At 37.3% G+C, this 7,487-nt stretch overlaps 1 protein-coding gene across 1 annotated transcript in view; it reads right to left on the bottom strand.

Annotated features, from left to right (window-relative positions):
- Window positions 1–7,487, bottom strand: part of LOC139448901 (retinal guanylyl cyclase 2-like) — a 525,408-nt gene that overhangs the window by 39,114 nt on the left and 478,807 nt on the right. The gene's annotated exons all lie outside the window — the stretch shown is intronic.

Below are 7,487 nucleotides of genomic sequence, written 5' to 3'. Positions count from 1 at the left end.
AGGTGTTGACTCTAGCACACACAGGAAAAAAGTGAGGTTGACGCCATTGCTTATGTCATAGCTTCAGTGGTTACGATGCTACACTACTGCCTAAAAGTTCATTCCCCTAACACGCGTTGAGAACGCGTGTAACACGCATGTGACACGGGTGCTCAACGGGTTGCACACGGGGTGAGCACCCGTTGGACACGGGTGTGCAACGGGTGTGTGTCGCGTGTGCAACCCGTTGCACACGCGTGTGCCACGCGTGTAACACGGGACCGGGTTCCAGTTGAAGTTGACAAATTTATCAAATGAATAGTGAGATAAAACAAAACAGTGAGATGTGAAATTTGAGTTAATGAGCGACCATTGAGCTGTGCTCACCAGACCGTAAATACAAGGTTGGCCCATCTTAATTAGTGTTCGGTTGCTAGACTTTTATGGCATGAACCATTCCACTAGGGTCCAGTCTAGCCATTGTGGCTAGCCGACAGTAGAACAGTAGTGAATTTAGATGCGAGTTTATTGCTAGGGGAACCCCCGTGTTGACACGATTGTCGCGGGTTGGTAAATGTTCGCCATTAATAAAATGATTGTTTGTGGATTGCGAACATATTCATTTGCCCACACGAGTCATTCCATTTGATTGCAAATATAACGTTTTTCGTTCGCCAAATTTATGCTTTAGACAGTACAATTATGATATAGCCGTCACCACTACTAATGTCTCATTATTTCACGTAGGAATATGTCCCATTTCCCCACACCCCACTTTCTGTGTTGTATTTTGAAAGAATAAATAAAAGAAGGTTTTGTGTGGGACACTTTTATACTAATTATAAGAGGATGTTGTAAATGAATATGAACAGCCATGCTGTCTGACAGTTGATAGAATTTGAGATCTTCACAATCACCGGGTGTGACCATGTTGACAGAATCTCGTTAGGGTTTGTGATTTTTACATTTGCCCAATGACCATGGTGAGTATTGCTGGGGATACCAAACGTAACAGTTTATTATTAGAGGTTGTGAGTACCTATACCACGTAGATAGGATATCTTTAGGATTTTAATCCTTCTTTGAGAGGCATTTAGAAGTTGGAGTACTACGTTAGGAGAAGATTTATGGGTGACTTTAATCCTTTCTTTCTCTGTGGGTAATCCTTTCATGTTGATTGGAGGAAGTCACTCAACCAGGTCATGACAGGTCGTGAGTTTACTCACTAACTACTGTGAGCGTTTTTGGCATGACATCTTTTCTTGTATAAACATAGAAACGATGCTCACTCACTCACTGTTAATCTTCTGCTGTTTGCTGGCAAAGTGGGGATAAACCTCAGTGTCAAAGACGATCAAATTTAGTTCGAATCCTTGTTTATATGTGACATCTCCCAAATGGGGACATTTTCATAAACTTGGCAAGTGATGATGAATTTTAATATTAATATTATTATAGTTTATGAAATTGTTAATGAAACTTTAATAAAATTGTGCTTCACTCTCACGAAAAATATATTGTCTGTGAGTAAATTTATATGTCACGTTACATCGGCATTTTTCAGTGATATTGGGACTACATGAAACATGGCTGGTTTTACATTTCTGATACAGGTGCTTGACTGACTGAGTAGTTCATGATCAATAAGATATGTTTAAATCAGTCAAGTTTGCAACAATAGATGAATAAGTTGATACATTTGGACCGCAGTTACCGATTAACAACTTAAGACATAGAGACAGGGAGGAGATATATAACCAAACCTATGATCCTGTTGAGACAGTTGACAGTTAGAACGTTGGATTAAATGACAGTAACTAATTTGAACATTCCCCAGTTATATCATAAAATACATCATAACTCATAACAGTCCGAGAGACAGCTTCCAGACTTATACTAGTATTGAAGGGACAATAGCTTTTGACAGTTTAAAAGTAAACTCACCTTAAGGTGCTTGGCAAGTCAAAACTTACCTCCCTGTATATGTTTTTTAGGTTTGACAGCAACTATGCTTGTAGATTTCATAGATAGACATGATTGGTTAGCTAGATGTTATTACAATAAGCGAAAATGTCTTAAAAGTCCACAGTTTGTTTAATAGTACAAAAAGTGTGTTATAGATCTATCAAAGTTTTCTTTTATTGAACATAATATTTGCACTATATTGCTGTAAGCTGTAAATAATCTAGCCTCCCCATGTACGTAACTTACATATATTTATGTATGACCAGAACAGCAAATAAAGTTCTGGTAGATAGGTACCTCGGAGATTTAACGTGCGCTTTCCGACTTTAGCCTATCTCGCACACGGGGAAGCACTTATACTATTAGGGTAAAAAAGCGTAATGATTAAATAAAGAAGTGCAAACACCAAGCGTAAGAAAGCATTGTACATGATAAACCACACTGATGCAATTTTCTATACATATATTTGTAGATATGAAGCATTCTAGTTAATTGTGGATACACTGGGCAGACAGAATTGTGTTTATTTCCAGGCCATCCTGATCGTCGTTTACTACTATAAGGTGTATGGTTGGAGGCAAGATCAAAGGCGCCGCACAGCATTTATTAGATAACAGACGGGGTCGTCTGTTTCGCTTTGAACAACCACCCCACCTGTCTGTAGGAGTTATATAATCAGTGCGCAAATAACTGTGTCAAGTCCACTGCCGGGCTGATGCGGTGTCAGTGTCAGCGATGAACATGAATGCCCAAATCATAGACCTGTAGCACTCACAAGTTGCTTAGCCAAAATATTTGAAAAGTGTATATTCAATTCTCTGATAACAGCAAATATAACCTTAGAAAAAGATTCAACATACAAACAATCAAATGTAGAACACAGACCTATGCTTATTATCATTTCTTCTGGATATGATCAACCTGCGGAACCCTCTATCCGATGAAGTAACTAATGCTCGCTCATTAAAAGAAATCAAATCCTTAATTAATCGTTCTGATGCAATTATGAATAATTTTGACTTCAAATATTTTCATAGATCATGCCAAATTGTCCACTGTCGCCTTAGGCTCGGCTGCAGTGACTTAAACGCTGATAAGTTTAGACGACATGTATCAGACATACCAGACTGCACTTGTGGATATCACCTTGAAGATGCAATTCACTTTTTCTATAACTGTTAAAAAATACGATAATATCAGAAACACTGTGTATTTCTACACACATGGGTATGGTCTAAACATGATATTACATGGCAGTAGTTAAGCAGTTCTACAAACATGACTCTTCTTAAATCAGTTCATGACATCATTGTCAAAAGCAAAAGGTTTGAGTAGCTTAATTTTATGCATGCAGTAAAGGAAAACTGCATTACCTTATTTCACAGACACCACTTGCTTCAGTGTACTGGCTTCGTGTATTTCATTTGTGCATTTTGTATGTTTATGTTCATCACTCTCTTATATATATATATCCAGCTGTTGTTAAGTTGTTACCTGGAGAGGTATTACATAAGCAAGTTTTGCTTGTTTACCGATCCAGATTTCTTTTGAAATAAAAATACGTTTAAGCCAACACAGCTAACCCTAAAACACATGATTGTAAACTATTCAAAAAGGAGCACTAATCTCTGGCTTCTTCTCGGGTGTCGAACTCAAACTCAAACTCATTTATTCTTAGAATAACATGACATACAATTATCTACAATTTTTATTATGTACAATTTAACAAAAATAATAAAAATAGGATACGTGGATACTAATACAATTTACCAATTGTATTGTACACATTGTTAAGGAATTTAGATAGGCCTTTTAGATTTCTTACACTGTTAGTGGTCATAATTTTCTTAAATGTTTGGAAACTTAAGATATTGCTTATTTAAGAGTTCATATCGCCGTTGGTGTAAAGCTTCACATCGGAATGAATAATGCAATTCATCTCCCACAGCGATAGAATCACAGAGTGGACACTGGCTGTCTTCCCTGGGAATGTTCAGCCATCGACCAGTTTCAACTGGTAATCCTTGGTTAGAAAGTTCTCAATTTTAGTATTGGGAGAAATATTGATTTTGAGAGCAGTAGATATTTCGCAAATGAAGGTTGATTCTTCAGGTAATACGACCTTTGGATTTCCGCTTGGGCTTACTAGCTGCCGTGAGTCAATTTGCTCGTTAACGCAACCGAGCGTGACAAGAGACTGGGCTACCAGTCAGCAAGGACAGCTAAATAAACTTACGCATTTTTGAAAACTGATTGGTTACCCGTGATCTATGAAGATTTCAACAAAGGGCGCATGGTAATTAATTTCTTCAGCCTAAACAAACAGACAAATAACGGCGAAAGCTCATCGGATGTCGTTATTTGGAAATACCCCTGATTGTTACAGTTTGATAATAAAAAAAGTATCCCTGAGTGAAAGCATTTGCGGATTTCGGATTGCGTGGATGATACAATTACTACTCCCTTGTTGTCATCCACATTTTCTGGTATAACCCTACACTTCTGTATTTGTCGTAATTCACATGCTGCTTTGTTAATGAATTTATATTATGTATACTCAGTTGTAGCACTACTCAGATTACCGGATAAAGGTTCAAATTTGGTCTTTCTTGTACCTGGGGTAATTATTTAATCTAAATCCAGGTTTGAAGTGAGGTGGAATGTGAATTATGCACGTGGCAGCCCAGCAAGAGATGTATGATCAGTTGATTTACTTTTTTTGTAAATCAACTGATCATTCCCAGACATCTAAGGATCAACAGGAAATACATTGATTGATTAATTACTGTTATCTTGCACAGTGGATATGTCAAAAGTAAGTGTTTACATGTGAAGGTAGGGTTACTAAACCTAGGGAATACACTCATATCATGGCGTGAAGTACAGATGTAAAAACAACATACTTTGTTCAAAGGGTAACCGATAATACACTGACTGGTTGTTCATTGTTATCTAACTCAATGTATGTTTTTAAGAACCGTGGACATTATAAAAATAGTTGTCACGTGGGCTTTCTCAGCTAACTTGGCACCTATGTGAAACAATTGAAACAAACTAAGTGATCAGTTAAGAAACAGACACGGGTTATAATATTCGATACATTTAAATAACGTTTAAAAACGATATATTTAAATATTTTAATATATTTCATATATATTCCAAATATTGTTTCCAAATAATTATTATTAAAGTATTTGATTCTCACATAGACATTTGACATCGAATAAGTATTTTTGTACAGCTGCAGACGCAATGGATATTGTTCCTTTATGTTGATATTCCCGGATACATTATAACTTTGGTAGGTTGTAATAATGATATTTGCATTTTGTTTTCATTCATTCGCTGCAGCTTTGAACAGAATCATTCTTGTTCCTTTCCGTTTGGTTGGGAAGTTTTCCGATGCGCGATAGACGTTGTTTTCACAAGTATTTTCTTTTGTAAGCGTGTATATGTTACAGTCAATGTGTAAAATATGATTCACTCAGGCAATTTATTAAATATCTAAATATTTCAGTCATTTTACAAATTGACTGAATAATCCATTCATTTATTTAACCGACTGACTAAAAATGATAAAGACGACCAAAAGAGCTTAAACACATCACAATATATTAATTATGCTAAGAAAAGAAGCCAAACAATACAGAACTGTTCTTGGTGATGATATTAAACATAAACAAATATTTGGAATTCGTTATCATATTAATAAAGATGGACATATTTTTCAGTTAATTTGTATAATAAACTGAATATTTAGTCGTTTAATACATTTCCTTAGTGAAATCTGTTTACATTTTGAATGTAAACATATACACACGGTAAAATAAGCAATGTGCAGATGAAATATTTACTTTGTGTTGCAAGTCAAAATAGTGTACACGAAGATCGCACAATTACCAAGCAAGTGACTTATCAAAACTGCATCACCATTACCGATGCTCCCCACAAATATACCTACATTTCAAAAACTGTATTTCATTTTTGTTGATCAGTGTGACCATATGTCCTTCTACTTTCAATAAAAATGCGCTTACGAGTGGCGAGCACAGGTCGTGAACAAGTCTAGATTTCTGCTATATCATCCGGGTACTCACTGAGAAAATACAGTAATGCACAGGTAACAACTACTCCCGCGGAATTGCTTTAGATCAGTGCTCTTTTGTACGTTGAAATACTATATATTGTGAATGCCAAAATGATGTATCAAGGATCAAGTAGAAGATACATTGACCGTTGCACTGGGAGTTTATTCAACAGACCGTGAAAATAACACTGCTGTATCTTATTATTTATTTTAGATGACGCAGTCAAGGCTCACTTCTCCTGGCGGCCATTATCGAACGGCCAGCTAAAACACAACCCCGCGCTTACGTCTACAGGTCTCTTCCTGTAGTACGGTAATTAGTATTCTCTCCCTCAAGTGTATCCTCAATGATATAACCCACCCTCATTAATTACATGCTGCTCTTTTCCAGCCTCACGGCTATGGAGCTGTGATAAAGAGTCCAAGTCATCATAAAGTAATTAGGGTCCAATAAAAACAATGCGCCGCCAAACCTCATACATATTATCACTGAAAGTCGTACTACAGACGGTTAATGTCAAATCACAATAAAAGCATTTCAATTGCAATAACATGTTCCAGGACCATGTATTCTCTTAACACCATCGGATTTAGAAGCAATGGTCGTATAAAACAAAACACATCTATTTGATCACAACAGTATTCATGTTATTCCCACAAAATCACATAAAGAAAGGAGACATTAGGAAATACATGTGCATTATCATTTTTCGTCAGGATAACAAAATTTTCTCTCCTTGTTACCACCTCCAGGTTCAGCTTAAGACGGGTCCTCCTTTGGTCAAAAGTTTGTTCCCCCTCTAATGAGTGTGTCACGCGTTGCACACGAGTGGCGGACGGGGTGCACACCCGTGTGCAACGCGTTGCACACGGGTATCACACGCGTGACCAACCCGATGCACACTGGTTGCGTAACGCGTTGCCCATGCGTGTAAGGGGAATGAACTTCTAGGCAGTAGTGTACTTGGCAACAAGAAGTTGTGTGTGTAATTGACAGTGAAGGGGACGTCTGTTGAAAATCTGAAAATATTGGTTCGTGTGACTGAAGCCAAAATACAGAATTTATGGCAGAGAGTGGTCCCTTTAAGTACAATCTCATTAAAATCAGATCTTAGTTCTCGCTACCGCTAAACAAAGATCTGAGGACATCCCATTACGGGTCATGTCAGACCGACCTTGCATGAACTTTGACCGACGAATGGAATGACCAATCAGAAGGCAGCTTTCTCGTGCTTTACGGCACTAATTTCAAAATGGCGACTAATGACTTCGAAACTGATTTTGACAAATTCTCGATTACAAATTTGAAACCTGAACAAAAGAACGTTTTGGAATGGCTAATAAATGTTCTAGATTGTATGGATACAGTCGTTAAACCCGTAACAATTGTTCGGAACACCCTGTGTTAAAGTTTTCGAGGCGGCATGATCAGAAATCACATTCCGACTGTCACTTT

Source organism: Haliotis cracherodii, unplaced genomic scaffold, assembly GCF_022045235.1.
Source record: "Haliotis cracherodii isolate W230 unplaced genomic scaffold, xgHalCrac1.p SCAF_7, whole genome shotgun sequence".
In the NCBI taxonomy this organism is placed as follows: domain Eukaryota; kingdom Metazoa; phylum Mollusca; class Gastropoda; order Lepetellida; family Haliotidae; genus Haliotis; species Haliotis cracherodii.
This window is presented reverse-complemented; position numbering and strand designations above follow the sequence as displayed.